The following is an 18,055-nucleotide window of genomic DNA, read 5'->3' on the forward strand; positions in this document are numbered from 1 at the left end:
TGTACAATGTCATGAACCTCTGTCCATAGTTCATCATGCACTATATCTATCAGATCTAATCCCTTAAATCTATTTCTCACTTCCACTTTATAATCATAAGGGATTTGATTCCCTTTAATCATAAGGGATTTGATTTGATTTAGGTCATACCTAAATGATATTTGATTTAGGCCATACCTAAATGGTCTAGTGGTTTTCCCTACATCTTCAATTTAACTCTGATTTTGGCAATAAGGAGTTCATGATCTGAGCCACAGTCAGCTCCTGGTCTTGTTTTTGCTGACTGTATAGAGCTTCTCCATCTTTGGCTGCAAAAAATATAATCTGATTTCGGTGTTGACCATCTGGTGATGTCCATATGTAGAGTCTTCTCTTGTGTTGTTAGAAGAGGGTGTTTGCTATAACCAGTGTGTTCTCTTGGCAAAATTCTATTAGCCTTTACCCTGCTTCATTCCGTATTCCAAGGCCAAATTTGCCTGTTACTCCAGGTGTTTCTTGACTTCCTACTTTTGCATTCCAGTCCCCTATAATGAAAAGGACACCTTTTTGGGTGTTAGTTCTAAAAGGTCTTGTAGGTCATTGTAGAACTGTTCAAATTCAGCTTCTTCAGGGTTACTGGTTGGGGCATAGACTTGGATTACTGCAATATTGAATGGTTTGCCTTGGAAAAGAACAGAGATCATTCTGTCGTTTTTGAGATTGCATCCAAGTACTGCATTTCGGACTCTTTTGTTGACCGTGATGGCTACTCCATTTCTTCTAAGGGATTCCTGCCTGCAGTAGGAGATATAATGGTCATCTGAGTTAAATTTACCCATTCCAGTCCATTTTACTTTACTGATTCCTAGAATGTCGATGTTCACTCTTGCCATCTCCTGTTTGACCACTTCCAATTTGCCTTGATTCATGGACCTAACATTCCAGGCTCCTATGCAATATTGCTCTTTACAGCATTGGACCTTGCTTCTCTCACCAGTCAAATCCACAGCTGGGTATTATTTTTGCTTTGGCTCCATTCCTTCATTATTTCTGGAGTTATTTCTCCACTGATCTCCAGTAGCATATTGGTCACCTACTGACCTGGGGTGTTCCTCTTTCAGTATCCTATCATTTTGCCTTTTCATACTGTTCATGGGGTTCTCAAGGAAAGAATACTCAAGTGGCTTTCCATTCCCTTCTCCAGTGGACCACATTCTGTCAGACCTCTCCACCATGACCTACCCATATTGGGTGGCCCTACAGGGCATGGCTTATTTTCATTGAGTTAGACAAGGCTGTGGTCCTAGTGTGATAAGATTGACTAGTTTTCTGTGATTATGGTTTCTGTGTGTCTGCCATCTGGTGCCCTCTTGCAACACCTACCATCTTATTTTGGTTTCTCTAACCTTGGGCATGGGATATCGCTTCACAGCTGCTCCAGCAAAGTGCAGCCATGGCTCCCTACCTTGGACAAGGGGTATCTCCTCACTTCCGCCCCTCCTGACCTTGAACGTGGAGTAGCTCCTCTCGGCCCTCCTGTGCCCGCACAGCCACCACTCCTTGGAGCTGGGGTTGCTCCTCTCTGCCGCTACCCCGACCTCGGGTGGGGGTAGCTCCTCCCAGCGGCCACCACTGACCTTGGATGTGGGGTAGCTCCTTTCAGCTCCTCCTGTGCTGTCACAGCCTGGCACTCTCAGCTTCTTCCCCTGACCTCGGATGTGGGGTAGCTCCTCTTGGCCACTGTCCTGTGGGCATAAGGTCCTCCCAGCTTCTGCCCCTGACCTCAGACGTGTGATACTCCTCTCGGTCGCACATGTGCACAGTTGCAGCCGCCCACACTTGGATGCCTTTGCAGTCACTGGAAGGCCTTACAAATGGCTGTGAAAAGAAGAGAAGTGAAAAGCAAAAGAGAAAAGGAAAGATATAAACATCTGAATGCAGAGTTCCGAAGAATAGCAAGAAGAGATACGAACGCCTTCCTCAGTGATCAATGCAAAGAAATGGAGGAAAACAACAGAATGGGAAAGACTACAGATCTCTTCAAGAAAATTAGAGATACCAAGGTAACATTTCATGCAAAGATGGGCTCGATAAAGGACAGAAATGGTATGGACCTAACAGGAGCAGAAGATATTAAGAAGAGGTGGCAAGAATACACAGAATTGTACAAAAAAGATCTTCATGACCAAGATAATCATGATGGTATGATCACTCACCTAGAGCCAGACAACCTGGAATGTGAAGTCAAGTGGGCCTTAGAAAGCATCACTACGAACAAAGCTAGTGGAGGGGATGGAATTCCAATTGAGCTATTTCAAATCCTGAAAGATGATGCTGTGAAAGTGCTGCACTCAATATGCCAGCAAATTTGGAAAACTCAGCAGTGGCCACAGGACTGGAAAAGGTCAGTTTTCATTCCAATCCCAAAGAAAGGCAGTGCCAAAGAATGCTCAAACTATCACACAATTGCACACATCTCAGACGCTAGTAAAGTAATGCTCAACATTCTCCAAGCCAGGAGAATGTGATCCGTGAAATTCAGCAGTAAGTGAACCGTGAACTTCCAGCTGTTCAAGCTGGTTTTAGAAAAGGCAGAGGAACCAGAGATCAAATTGCCAACATCCACTGGATCATCGAAAAAGCAAGGGAGTTCCAGAAAAACATCTATTTCTACTTTATTGACTATGCCAAAGCCTTTGACTGTGTGGATCACAATAAACTGTGGGAAATTCTGAAAGAGATAGGAATACCAGACCACCTGGTCTGCCTCTTGAGAAATTTGTATGCAGGTCAGGAAGCAACAGTTAGAACTGGACATGGAACAACAGACTGGTTCCAAATAGGAAAAGGAGTACGTCAAGGCTGTATCTTTTCACCGTGCTCCCCTGTCCATAGGATTCTCCAAGCAAGAATAGTGGAGTGCGTTGCCATGCCCCCGTTCAGGGGATTTTCCCTACCCAATAATTGAACCCAGGTCTCCTATGTTTCCTGCATTGCAGACAGACTCTTTAACTCTGAGCCACTGGAGAAGCCCTTTACATGGCTATAACGGAGCCACCCTCCATCCAAGGTCAGGGGCGGTGGTCAAGAGGAGCAACCCCCTTTCCAAGGAGTGGTGGCTGAGTGGGCGCATAGGGCTGCGAGGAGCTACTCCACGTTCAAGGTCAGGAGGGGCGAGCTCGTCCAATGTAAGGAGCAGCAGCTATGTTTTGCTGGAGCAGCCGTGAAGAGATACCCCACTTCCAAGGTAGAAGAAACCAAAGTAAGACGGGAGGTGTCGTGTGAGGGCATCAGAGGGCAGACACACTGAAACCATAATCACAGAAAACTAGCCAATCTGATCACATGGACCACAGCCTTGACTAACTCAATGAAAATAAGCCATGCCGTGAGGGGCCACCCAAGATGGATGGGTCATGACAGAGAGCTCTGACAGAAGGTGGTCACTGGAGTTTGTGGAGAAGGGAATGTCAAACCACTTCAGTATTCTTGCCTTGAGAAGCCCACGAACAGTATGAAAAGGTAAAATGATAGGATACTGAAAGTGGAACTCCCCAGGTTGGTAGGTGCCCAGTATGCTACAGGAGATCAGTGGAGAAATAACTCCAGAAAGAATGAAGGGATATGTAACCAAATAAAAAACAATATCTAGTTGTGGATATAACTTGTGATATAAGCAAGGTCTGATGTTGTAAGAGCAATATTGTGTAGGAACCTGGAATTTTAGGCCCATGAATCAAGACAAATAGGAAGTAGTCAAACAGGAGATGGCAAGAGTGAACGTGGACATTCTACGAATCAGTGAACTAAAATGGACTGAAATGGGTGAATTTAACTCAGATGACCATTATATCTACTACTGCAGGTAGGAATCCCTTAGAAGAAATGGAGTGGCCATCATGGTCAACAAAAGAGTCCGAAATGCAGTACTTGGATGCAATCTCAAAAACGACAGAATGATCTCTGTTCTTTTCCAAGGCAAACCATTCAATATTGCAGTAATCCAAGTCTATGCCCCAACCAGTAATGCTGCAGAAGCTGAAGTTGAACGGTTCTATGAAGACCTACAAGACCTTTGAGAACTAACACCCAAAAAAGATGTCCTTTTCATTATAGGGGACTGGAATGCAAAAGTAGGAAGTCAAGAAACACCTGGAGTAACAGGTAAATTTGGCTTTGGAATACGGAATGAAGCAGGGCAAAGACTAACAGAGTTTTGCCAAAAAAATGCACTGGTCATAACAAACACCCTCTTCCAACAACACAAGATAAGACTCTCTACATGGACATCACCAGATGGTCAACACCGAAATCAGATTGATTATATTCTTTACAGCCAAAGATGGAGAAGCTCTAAACAGTCAGCAAAAACAAGACCAGGAGCTGACTGTGGCTCAGACCATGAGCTCCTTATTGCCAAATTCAGACTTAAATTGAAGAGAGTAGGGAAAACCATTAGACCATTCAGGTATGACCTAAATCAAATCCCTTATGATTATACAGTGGAAGTGAGAAATAGATTTAAGGGCCTAGATCTGATAGATAGAGTGCCTGATGAACTATGGACTGAGCTTCGTGATTGTACAGGAGACATAGATCAAGACCATCCCAATGGAAAACAAATGCAAAAAAGCAAAATGGCTGTCTGAGGAGGCGTTACAAATAGCTGTGAAAAGAAGAGAAGTGAAAAGCAAAGGAGAAAAGGAAAGATATAAACATCTGAATGCAGAGTTCCAAAGAATAGCAAGAAGAGATAAGAAAGACTTCCTAAGCAATCAATGCAAAGAAATAGAGGAAAACAACAGAATGAGAAAGACTAGAGATCTCTTTATGAAAATCAGAGATACCAAAGGAACATTTCATGGAAAGATGGGCTCAATAAAGGACAGAAATGGTATGGACCTAACAGAAGCAGAAGATAATAAGAAGAGATGACAAGAATACATAGAAGAACTGTATAAAAAAAGAACTTCACATCTCAGATAATCACGATGGTGTGACCACTGGCCTAGAGCCAGACATCCTGGAATGTGAAGTCAAGTGGGCCTTAGAAAGCATCACTACGAACAAAGCTAATCGAGGTGATGGAATTCCAGTTGAGATATTCCAAATCCTGAAAAATGATGCTGTGAAAGTGCTGCACTCAATATGCCAGCAAATTTGGAAAACTCAGCAGTGGTCACAGGACTGGAAGAGGTCAGTTTTCATTCCAATCCCAAAGAAAGGCAATGCCAAAGAATGCTCATATTACCGCACAATTACACTCATCTCACATGCTAGTAAAGGAATGCTCGAAATTCTCCAAGCCAGGCTTCAGCAATATGTGAACCGTGAACTTCCAGATGTTTAAGCTGGTTTTAGAAAAGGCAGAGGAACCAGAGATCAAATTGCCAACATCCGCTGGATCATGGAAAAAGCGAGATTTCCAGAAAAATATCTATTTCTGCTTTATTGACTATGCCAAAGCTTTTGACTGTGTGGATCACAATAAACTGTGGAAAATTCTGAAAGAGATGGGAATACCAGACCACCTGATCTGCCTCTTGAGAAATTTGTATGCAGGTCAGGAAGCAACAGTTAGAACTGGACATGGAACAACAGACTGGTTCCAAATAGGAAAAGGAGTACGTCAAGGCTGTATATTGTCACCCTGTTTATTTAACTTCTATGCATAGTACATCATGAGAAATGCTGGACTGGAAAAAACACAAGCTGGAATCAAGATTGCCGGGAGAAATATCAATAACCTCAGATACATAGATGACACCACCCTTATGGCAGAAAGTGAAGAGGAACTAAAAATCCTCTTGATGAAAGTTTAAGTGGAGAGTGAAAAAGTTGGCTTAAAGCTCAACATTCAGAAAATGAAGACCATGGCATCCGGTCCATCACTTCATGGGAAATAGATGGGGAAACAGTGGAAACACTGTCAGAATTTTTTTGGGGGGAGGGCTCCAAAATTACTGCAGTTAGTGACTGCAGGCATGAAATTAAAAGACGCTTACTCCTTGGAAGGAAAGTTATGACCAACCTAGATAGCATATTCAAAAGCAGAGACATTAATTTGCCAACAAAGGTTCGTCTAGTCAAGGCTATGGTTTTTCCAGTGGTCATGTATAGATGTGAGAGTTGGACTGTGAAGACTGAGCACCGAAGAATTGATGCTTTGGAACTGCGGTGTTGGAGAAGACTCTTGAGAGTCCCTTGGACTTCAAGGAGATCCAACTGTTCCCTTCTGAAGGAGATCAGCCCTGGGATTTCTTTGGAAGGAATCATGCTAAAGCTGAAACTCCAGTACTTTGGCCACCTCATATGAAGAGTTGACTCATTCGGAAAAGGCTCTGATGGTGGGAGGGATTGGGGGCAAGAGGAGAAGGGGACGACAGAGGATGAGATGGCTAGATGGCATCACTAACTCGATGGACGTGAGTCTGAGTGAACTCCGGGAGTTGGTGATGGACAGGGCGGCCTGGCGTGCTGCGATTCTTGGGGCCGCAAAGAGTTGGACATGACTGAGCGACCTATCTGATCTGATCTGATCTAAGTATATCCATATATATGTGATGTTATATATAATAGTATACATGTAGTAAATGTTTTACTCTAAAGTATACGTTAAAGTCTAACCCAGTTCATATATGTTGTGTATATATATATATAGAGAAATATACTCTCTCTCTCTCTACACACATAATTGTACAATGTCACACAGCCCAAAGGTAGTTAATATGAGATTCTAATGAAATTCTTATTAAGTCTAAAGACAGGTCTTACATTTATAAACACTCTGAATACCTTGAAAACAGACAAAATAAGAATAACAACCACTTTCCTGACAAGCTGCTGCATCTCAGTCACACTTTTTGAGGTAATAAAATAAGACAGTACCCTAACTATTTCATTTCTCTTAGACTTTTCTGTGCCTATATCAGAGCATGGTTTTAAGAATTAGAAGACATTAGAACAATAAAGTTCTTAATATTGTTGCTGTCAATAATTTTTACACAAGTGATAGAATGACCCCAACCATTTTTTTTTGACCCGTTTGTTTGTGGCAAAGGTAACATAGCTCATTGCATGTTTTGTTGATTTGTTTTACAGATTTCCAAGTCCTCCTTCAAGGTTAAAATAAAATTTCTTCCTCTTACAAGTCATATTCAAATTCTTCCTACACCAGGAAAAGCTCTGAGACTCCAGAAACAGAAATTGACAGAACTCTTAGGTTCAACATCCTGAATTATACTAGGATAAAATTAAAGACATTTATTTGTGTTTGCTCACCTATATAATTAGTGAGGAAGAAAATAATATTTATATATAGAAAAATTTAAGCATTAGAAGTTAACTTATGACCAATTTTTCCCACCTTATTCAGTTAATATTTATTGAGCGCTTACTATGTGTTCCACGTTCAGTCATTAAGTCATGCTCAATTCTTTGTGACCCCATGGAATGCAGCAACACAGGATTCCCTGTCTTTCTTTATCTCTGAAGTTTGCTCAAATTCATGTCATTGAGTCAGTGATGTTATCTAACCATTTTATCCTCTGTGGCCCTCTTCTCCTTTTACCTTCAATCTTTCACAGCATCAGGCTCTTTTCCAAATAGTTGGCTCTTCACATAAGTTGGCCAAAGTACTGGAGCTTCAGCTTCAGCATCAGTCCTTCCAATTAATATTCAGGGTTGATTTCCTTTGGAGATGATTTGTCTGACCTTTTTTCAGTCCAAGGGACTCTCAAGAGTATTCTCCAGCACTGCAATTCAAAAACACAGTTCTTCAGCATACAGCCTTATTTATGGCCCAACTCTCATATTCATTCATGGCTACTGGAAAAACCATAGCTTTGACAATATGAACCTTTGCCAGCAAAGTTATGTCTCTGCTTTTTAATATACTGTCAAGATTTGTCATAGCTTTTCTTCCATGAGCAGGTGTGTTTTAATTTTATGCTGCAGTCACCATCCATAGTGACTTGGAAGACCAAGAAAATAAAATTTGTCACTATTTTCCACTTTTTGGCTATCTATTTGCCATGAAATGATGGGACCAGATGCCATGATCTTCATTTTTTGAAAGTTGAGTTTTAAGCCAGTTTTTTCACTCTCCTCTTTCACTCTCATCAAGAGGCTCTTTAGTTCCTCTTCACTTTCTGCCATTAGTGTAGTATCATCTGCATATGTGAGGTTGTTGATATTTCTCTCAGAAATCTTGATTCCAGCTTGTGATTCACCCAGTTGGCATTCCACACGATGTATCTACATATAAGTTAAATAAACAAGGAGGCAATATACAACCTTTTTAAACTCCTTTCCGAATTTTGAAACAGTCAGTTGCTCCATGAAAGGTTCTAACTGTTGTTTCTTGGCCCAAATACAGGTTTCTCAGGAGACAAGTAAGGTGTTCCTATGCTATCATTTCTTTAAGAATTTCCCATAGTTTATTATGATCCACACAGTCAAAAATTTTAGCATAGCCAATGAAGCAGAAGCAGATGTTTTTCTGGAATTCTTTTGCTTTCTTTATGATGCAATGAATGTTGGCAATTTGATCACTGGTTCCTCTGTCTTTCCTAAACCCAACTTGTACATCTGGAAGTTCTTGGTTTATGTATTGTTGAAGTCTAATTTGAAGGACTTTGTGTGTAAATTTACTGGCCTGTAAGATAAGCACAAGTGTACAGTAGTTTAAACATTTTTGCATTGCCCTTCTTTGTTATTGGAATGAAAACCGACCTTTCCAGGCCTGTGGCCATTGCTGAGTTTTCCTAACTTGCTGGCAGATTGAGTGCAGCACTTTAATAGCATCATCTCTTGAGATATGAAACAGCTTAGTGGAATTCCATCACCTCCATTAGCTTTGTTTTTAGTAATGCTTCCTAAGGCCCATTTGACCTCACATTCCAAGTTGTCCAGTTATTGGTGAGCAGCCACACCATTGTGGTTATCTGGGTCATTAAGACATTTGTTGTATAGTGCTTCTGTGTATTTTTCCACCTCTTTCTAATAACTTCTACCTCTGTTAAGTGCTTACCATTTCTGTCCTTTATCTTGCACATCTTTGCGTGAAATATTCCTTTGATACCTCCAATTTTTTGAAGAACTCTCTAGTTGTCGGGAGCCACATTAGGCATTACTGACAAAATGAAGGCATGGTCCCCAACCCCCCTCTCCTCATTCTGCAGGCATGGAAGGAGTTAGACCTTGCAATTCTGACTTGTCTTTTCCTCTCCTCAGCTGAGTTGACTGAAAAGGAATATTAAGGTGCTTATTGTTCTTGAGAGAATTATGAGAAGGCACAAAGCCTTCTGCAGCATTGTTCAGAAAATCACTCATAAAGTTAATCATTGACATTTGTTCAAGAACTTTTACAAAAGAGTGTTCCAGGATGAGCACATAGGCCATAGCTTGATGCCATGGGAGGGATTGATATCTGAAGCCTATTTGTGAGGACAATGTTTATGGAAAAGGAGTTTACTGAATTTAGGGCTTAGAAATAATTAAAATAGTTAGAAGTTAAAGAGTTAAGGAATCTTGTAAAGTTAGCACATTTTACTATAGCTAATAGAAGTTAGGAATTTTTAGAGACACTATACCTAGGAGCTTTTTAAAGAGATAGTGAGCTCAGGATGTTACAGGCAAACAGGATTCAGGAAGATAAGTAGTAAACTGAGGGAATGTAGCATGAGTTACTATGTAATCACAAGTTAACTATAGGACACCTTAGAAGAGGTAGATAATAGATAATGTCTGATTCCAAGAGAATCATTGAAGCAGGAACTCTGAAGAGTAACAATGATTTATGAAGATACTAAATCTAGGAGAGGGGGAACTGAAAATGTCAAACCTCTGGCCTAATGTTTTTGTAAAAGTATAAAAAAGAATTTTAAACTTGAAATAAAGAGGCAGTCCATAGAAAACTGAGAGGCTGTCTCATTTCTCTTGCCAACACCATCCATCTTTTCAGGTTGAATCCCTGGTTGCTGGAGTTGGACTCCAGCATTTAGTCTTTCTTATTGTATTGTTTTCCTCTACTTCTTTGCATTGTTCATTTAAAATGTCTTCTTATCTCTCCTTGTATTCTCTGGAACTCTGAATTCAGTTGGGTATATCTTTCCCTTTCTCCTTGCTTTTCTTCTCTTCTTTCCTCAGCTATTGTAAAGCCTTCTCAGAGATCCATTTTTCCTTATGCATTTCTTTTTCTTGGGGCTGGTTTTGGTCACCACATCCTGTATAGTGTTATGAACATCCATCCATAGTTCTTCAGGCACTCTCTCTACCTGGTCTAGTACCTTGAATCTAGTTATTACCTCCACTTTATAATCACAAGAGATTTGACATAGGCCATGCCTGAATGGCCCAGTGTTTTTCCCTACTTTTGTCAATTTAATCCTGGATTTTTCAATAAGGAGCTGATGACCTGTGCCAAAATCAACTTCAGATTTTGTTTTTCCTGACTACATAGACCTTCTTTGCTTTCTGCTGAAAGAAATCATAACCCATCTGATTTTGGTATTTTCCATCTGATTATGTCTATGTGTAGAGTCATCTCTTGTGTTCTTGGAAAAGAGTGTTTGCTGTGACCAGTGCGTTCTCTTGACAAAATGCTGTTAGTGTTTTCCATGCTTTATTTTCATCTCTGTGGCCAAACTTGCCTGTTATTCCAGATATCTCTTGACTTGCTAATTTTGTATTCCAATCCTCTATGCTAAAAAGGACATATTTTTCTGGTGTTTAGTTCTAGAAGGTGTTGTAGGTCTTCACAGAATAGGTCAACCTCAACTTCTTCAGCATTAGCTGTTGGGGCATAGACTTGAATTACTGTGATTTTCATTGTTTGCCTTGGAAAAGAACTGATCATTCTGTCATTTTTGAGATTACACACAAGTACTGCACTTAGTACTCTTCCATTGCCTTGAGAACCCTATGAACAGTATGTGTGCTTAATAGAAGCCAAGAATTATAAAAATGCCAGAGAAAAGCAGTTGAGTACTTTAATCTCCTTTACTTAATATCTTGACTGGATTTATGAAATTGCCATAGTCTTCCACGTTAGAAACCTGCTCTCATCTGATATTAATTGACATTTGTTTTCATTTCATTAATATCTATTTTAGTTTCTCATTTTTTTAAAGCTGATGTATTTCATTACATCACTGCAATCACCATGTCAAGAATATAACATACTACAATCTATTAAATACTAGACAGAAAGAGTAAACTGTTCTTTAGTTATCATTACAAGATGTTCTCTTTAAGTCAACATGTTTTTAATAATACATATTTTTTCTTGATATCATCAGTTCATTCCTTACTCCATTATTCCTTTCATCCTCTTTACCAGCTATTGTATTATATTTGGGATACAGAAAAGTAAGAAAAACCAGATATGATCCATGCATGTCTGTCCAATGGAAGAACTCATCATTAATGAGATAAATAAAATGTAACTATCAACCATGAGATATAGCTGCTAAATTCTGAAATATACTTCTCAGAGTTTATATTTGAAAGGATGTTTGGGTTGAGGTTATTTAATTGGTTGTTCATTTAAGCAATAAAATAACATTATACCTATTTTTCTCTTTCCATTAATATAATATTTTAGAGTGTTAGAATTCTTATAAAAAGAAAACAGCACAGAATATGGACTTTATAGATGGAAACTATACCTTGGTAACAGAGTTTATTCTGTTAGGGTTTCCAACTCATCTTGTTTCTCCTGCTTCTGACTTTGTACTCTATGATTTTAATGGGGAACATTGGATTGATGATGCTAATCAGGGTTGATCCTCATCTTCAAATGTCCATGCATTTTTTCCTTAGTAACCTATACTTTGTAGACATTTGTTATTCTTCCACCATTGTTCCCCAAATGTTTGTCAACTTCCTCTCTCAGAATAAGTCCATTTCCTATCATGGCTGTGCACTGCAGTTTTATTTTGCCTGTACTTTCGCAGATACCGAATCCTTTATCTTGGCTGCCATGACATATGATCTCTATGTTGCCATCTGTAACCCTTTACTGTACACGACTGTGATGTCTCAGGGCATCTGTGTATGGTTGATCGTCTTGTCATACTTTGGAGGCAATATGAGTTCCCTGGTGCACACATCCTTTGCGTTTATTCTGAAATACTGTGATAAAAATGTCATTAATCTTTTTTTTTTTTTTGTGACCTCCCTCCCTTGCTTAAGTTATTGTGCACAGACACATCACTTAATGAGTGGCTTTTCTCCACATACGGCAGCTCAGTGGTAATTATCTGCTTCATCGTCATCATCATCTCCTACTTTTACATTTTCCTCTCAGTCTTAAAGATCCGTTCTTCCAACGGGAGGAAGAAGACCTTCTCTACCTGTGCTTCTCACCTGATATCTGTGGCCATCTACCAGGGAACTCTGCTCTTCATTTACTCATGACCCAGCTACCTGTATTCTCCCAACACTGATAAAATCATCTCAGTGTTCTACACCATCATCATCCCAGTGTTGCATCCCTTGATTTATAGTTTGAGAAACAAAGACATAAAAGACACTACTAAAAAAGTCTTAAAACCAAAGATAAATTCCTCCTGAGATATAAGGTTCCAGGATTCATTACAAACTCCAGCTGTGTGTATACTCAGTTGTGTCCAACTCTTTGGAACACCATGGACTATAGCCTGTTAGGCTCTTTTGCCTGTGGAATTATCCAGGAAACAATACTGGACTGGGTTGCCATATCCTCCTCCAGGGGATCTTTCCCACATAGGGATAAACCTGCATCTCTTGTTTCCTGCATTGACAGTCAGATTCTTTACCCCTGCAATACTTGGGACAAACTGTAATTAAGAACCTGCCAACAACCTTGCCAGCACATACACAACTTCTCACACAAGCATTTTATCAAACACTTGTTTTCACAGAGCCAAACACATTTCATAGCCCCAAGATAAAGTAAACATTTAAAAGATTCAAAACTACTGCAATGTAATATTTGAATAACTTTCCAACTATTCACTTCACTTCAGTCACTCAGTCATGTCCAACTCTTTGCAATCCTGTGGACTGCAGAACATCAAGCTTCCCTGTCCATCACCAACTCCTGGAGCTTGTTCAAACTCATGTCCATCGAGTTGGTGATGGCAACCAACCATCTCATCCTCTATTGTCCCCTTCTCCACCTGCCTTCAATCTTTCCTGGCATCAGGGTCTTTTCCATTGAGTCAGTTCTTCATCTCAGGTGGCCAAAGTATTGGAGCTTCAGCTTCAGCATTAGTCCTTCCAATGAATATTCCTTTAGGATTGACTTATTTTAGCCTCTTGCAGGCCAAGGGATTCTCAAAAGTCTTCTCCAACATGACAGTTCAGAATTATCAGTTCTTTTGGCACTCAGATTTCTTTATGGTCCAACTTTCACATCCATACATGACTACTGGAAAAACCACAGTTTTGACTAGACAGACCTTTGTTGGTAAAGTAATGGTTCTGCTTTCTAACACTCTGTCTATGTTTGTCATAACTTTTCTTCCAAGGCGCAAGAAAGTGTCTTTTAATTTCATGGCTGCAGTCACCACCTGCAGTGACTATGGAGCCCAAGAAAATAAAGTCTTTCACTTCCAACCATTAGGAGCTGGGAGTTAATACTAGAACAGATTGTAATAGGTTGTCTTAAAAGATATAGTAAGAACCTCAGATATTGTGTCTGTGTGTGTTTTCATGTGTAGAATATCTCATTAACAAGATTACAATTACAAAATTACTGGATTAGTGAGGAAGTCAGATTCCTTTGGTTTCTGTACTATATCTTGTACCCAACTAGTCAATTTCACTTTAATCAATTACTTAATTTTTCTGTCTCAATTGTCTGACCTGTAAAGTGAGAAGAGTATAGTACCTACATCAATGACTGTTACATGTTTGACTAAAGGCTGAGAATCATGCCTGAACCATGTTAAACACTTGATAGATCTTAAATACATATATTTATTTAATCAATTAAAATACATATAGTGCAACGAGATGGTGTGATGCAGGGATGCTAAGAAACGAATAATACAAAAAAAAAAAAAAAAAGAAAGGAATAATACAAAATCAAATACCCTTTTTTTAAGTGCTGCCCAATAACAAGTCAAGAGCCTTCTATACCCAAGTTAATCCAAATTAATTTGAAAACTTTTTCAAAGTAGCAGCTTGCAGACTAAAGGTTAATTACTAGAAAATTATTTGTTTTCCTACCTATCTTTTATTTTTATGCATGGAAGTGTTACTGAAAATGTGGAACATCCTTCTCTGTTATCTCAGAAACACAATTAGCTACTGAGTGTATAACCTGCGTCTTCAAAGTCTGGTCAACTGACGTGACATTGCAAAGCACCACAGAGAACATGCACTCAAAACCTGAACATAAAGGACATATATAATTGCAAAGTTTAATTCCCTAATTGATGTTTTTGCTGTTTATTATTATTTTCATCATTCAGTTCAGTTCAGTTTAGTTGCTCTGTCATGTCTGACTCTTTGAGACCCCAAGGGCTGCAGCATGCCAGACCTCCCTGTCTATTACCAACTCCCAGAGTTTACTCAAACTTATACCCATTGAGTCGGTGATGACATCCAACTATCCCATCCTCTATAGTCCCCTTCTCCTCCAACCTTCAATCTTTCCCAGCATCAGGGTCTTTTCCAATGAGTCAGGTCTTTGAATCAGGTGGCAAAAATATTGGATTTTCATCATTATTTTTTTATTATACAATTATTTAATTGTCATTTGTATATCTATTTGCTGAGGTATCTGTTCAAATCATGTCCCCATTTTTAATTGGGTTGTCTTTATTATTTATAAGTATTTTTGTATATTCTGGCTACAAACTTTTTGTTACATATCTGTTTTGCAAATATTTTCTTCAGTTAATCTATAAATCTAACATCTATCTATATTACATAATGATCAGATCAGATCAGATCAGATCAGTCGCTTAGTCGTGTCCAACTCTTTGCGACCCCATAAATCACAGCACTCCAGGCCTCCTTGTCCATCACCAACTCCCGAAGTTCACCCAGACTTACATTCCTCGAGTCAGTGATGCCATCCAGCCATCTCATCCTCTGTCGTTCCCTTCTCCTCCTACCCCCAATTCCTCCGAGCATCAGAGTGTTTTGCAATGAGCCAACTCTTCGCATGAGGTGGCCAAACTACTGGAGTTTCAGCTTTAGCATCATTCCTTCCAAAGAAATCCCAGGGCTGATCTCCTTCAGAATGGACTGGTTGGATCTTCTTGCAGTCCAAGGGACTCTCAAGAGTCTTCTCCAACACCATATTTCCAAAGCATCAATTCTTCGGTGCTCAGTCTTCACAGTCCAACTCTCACATTCATACATGACCACTGGAAAAACCATAGCCTTGACTAGACGAACATTTGTTAGTAAAGTAATGTCTCTGCTTTTGAATATGCTATCCAGGTTGGTCAAAACTTTCCTTCCAAGGAGTAAGTGTCTTTTAATTTCATGGCTGCAGTCACCATCTTCAGTGATTTTGGAACCCCCCAAAATAACTTCTGACACTGTTTCCATTGTTTCCCCATCTATTTCCCATGAAGTGATGGGACCAGATGCCATGATCTTCGTTTTCTGAATGTTGAGCTTTAAACCAACTTTTTCACTCTCCACTTTCACTTTCATCAAGAGGCGTTTTAGTTCCTCTTCACTTTCTGCCATAAGGGTGGTGTCATCTGCATATATGAGGTTATTGATATTTCTCCTGGCAATCTTGATTCCAGCTTGTGTTTCTTCCAGTCCAGCATTTCTCATGATGTGCTCTGCATAGAAGTTAAATAAACAGGGTGACAATATACAGCCTTGACGTACTCCTTTTCCTATTTGGAACCAGTCTGTTGTTCCATGTCCAGTTCTAACTGTTGCTTCCTGACCTGCATACAAATTTCTCAAGAGGCAGATCAGGTGGTCTAGTATTCCCATCTCTTTCAGAATTTTCCGCAGTTTATTGTGATCCACACAGTCAAAGGCTTTGGCATAGTTAATAAAGCAGAAATAGATGTTTTACTGGGACTCTCTTGCTTTTTTCATGATCCAAGGGATGTTGGCAATTTGAGCTCTGGTTCCTCTGCCTTTTCTAAAACCAGCTTGAATGTCTGGAAGTTCACGGTTCACATATTGCTGAAGCCTGGCTTGGAGAATTTTGAGCATTACTTTACTAGCATGTGAGATGAGTGCAATTGTGTGGTTGTTTGAGCATTCTTTGGCATTGCCCTTCTTTGGAATTGGAATGAAAACTGACCTTTTCCAGTCCTGTGGCCACTGCTGACTTTTCCAAATTTGCTGGCATATTGAGTGCAGCACTTTCACAGCATCATCTTTCAGGATTTGAAATATCTCAACTGGAATTCCATCACCTCCACTAGCTTTGTTCATAGTGATGCTTTCTAAGGCCCACTTGACTTCACATTCCAGGATGTCTGGCTCTAGGTCAGTGATCACACCATCGTGATTATCTGGATCATGAAGATCTTTTTTGTACAGTTCTTCTGTGTATTCTTGCCATCTCTTCTTAATATCTTCTGCTTCTGTTAGGTCCATACCATTTCTGTCCCTTATTGAGCCCATCTTTGCATGAAATGTTCCCTTTGGTATCTCTGATTTTCTTGAAGAGATCGCTAGTCTTTCCCATTCTGTTGTTTTCCTCTATTTCATTGCATTGATTGCTGAAGAAGGCTTTCTTATCTCTTCTTGCTATTCTTTGGAACTCTGCATTCAGATGTTTATATCTTTGCTTTTCTCCTTTGCTTTTCACTTCTCTTCTTTTCACAGCTATTTTTAAGGCCTCCCCAGACAGCCATTTTGCTTTTTTGCATTTCTCAGCATCATAGTAAGCATCAATTAACTAATTAACTCTGGATAGATATATTAATCTCAGATTTAAAAAATATTTCAAGTTGAGAGATTTAGAGTTAATAATCAGTGGGTTTTGCAATTTTAATCAGTTATTCATGTGGACAAGTCCATATATTTTATAAGTAAAGGAATTATGTTTTCCAGAACATGGAACAATTCTGAGGACAGTATGTGAAGTGGAATGTCAGAGAAAGATAAGCTGTTTATGATCTCACACATATATTGAACCTAAAAAGATCAAACCTCTTCAAAATCGAATGATGGTCTCCAGGATATTGAATGTGGAGTTAGCAGGAGATGTTGGGTCAAACTATACAAATTTTCTGATATTCAATGAACAAGTTCTGGGATTTCAATGCAGAAGGTCACTCTATTTAACAATAGTACAGTGTAAACTTGACATTTGTCAATACAGTAATATCTGTTCTCATTATAAAAAACTAAAAATGGTAACCATGTGATGTGATAAACCTGTTAATTAATCCTATTCTGGTAATCATGAAGTGAAGTGAAAGTAGCTCAGTCATGTCCGACTCTTTGCGACCCCAAGGACTTCTCCAGGCCAGAATACTGGAGTGAGTAGCCTTTCCTTTCTCCAGGGGATTTTCCCAATCCAGGGATTGAACCCAGGTCTCCCACATTGCAGGAGGATTCTTTACCAGCTGAGCCACAAAGGAAGCCCAAGAAGGCTGGAGTGGGTATCCTATCCCTTCTCCAGAGGACCTTTCTGACCCAGGAATCAAACCAGGGTCTCCCACATTGCAGGTGGATTCTTTAACAATTGAGGGAAGCCCGATCATTTCACAACACATGAATACATCAGCTTATCTTTATACCTATACACAATCTTTTCCAATTTTATCTAATTAAAGGTGGAAAGAAAGAGGAGATTCCTTAAAAAACTGGAAATAGAACTGCCATATGACCCAGCAATCCCACTGCTGGGCATACACACTGAGGAAACCAGAATTGAAAGAGACATGTGTACCCCAATGTTCATCGCAGCACTCTTTATAATAGCCAGGACATGGAAGCAACCTAGATGTCCATCAGCAGATGAATGGATAATAAAGCAGTGGTACATATACACAATGGAGTATTACTCAGCCATTAAAAATAATACATTTGAATCAGTTCTAATGAGGTGGATGAAACTGGAGCCAATTATACAGAGTGAAGTAAGCTA

General features: G+C 39.6%; 2 pseudogenes; one reads left to right on the plus strand and one right to left on the minus strand.

The window, feature by feature from the left end:
- The window catches only part of LOC129647250 (olfactory receptor 5D13-like), a 37,708-nt pseudogene extending 27,384 nt beyond the window's left edge, over window positions 1–10,324 (minus strand).
- Window positions 10,325–11,622: 1,298 nt separating this feature from the next.
- On the plus strand, window positions 11,623–12,555 carry LOC129647658 (olfactory receptor 5I1-like; annotated as a pseudogene).
- The last annotated feature ends 5,500 nt before the right edge of the window (window positions 12,556–18,055 follow it).

This window comes from Bubalus kerabau, chromosome 3, assembly GCF_029407905.1.
Source record: "Bubalus kerabau isolate K-KA32 ecotype Philippines breed swamp buffalo chromosome 3, PCC_UOA_SB_1v2, whole genome shotgun sequence".
Classification (NCBI taxonomy): domain Eukaryota; kingdom Metazoa; phylum Chordata; class Mammalia; order Artiodactyla; family Bovidae; genus Bubalus; species Bubalus kerabau.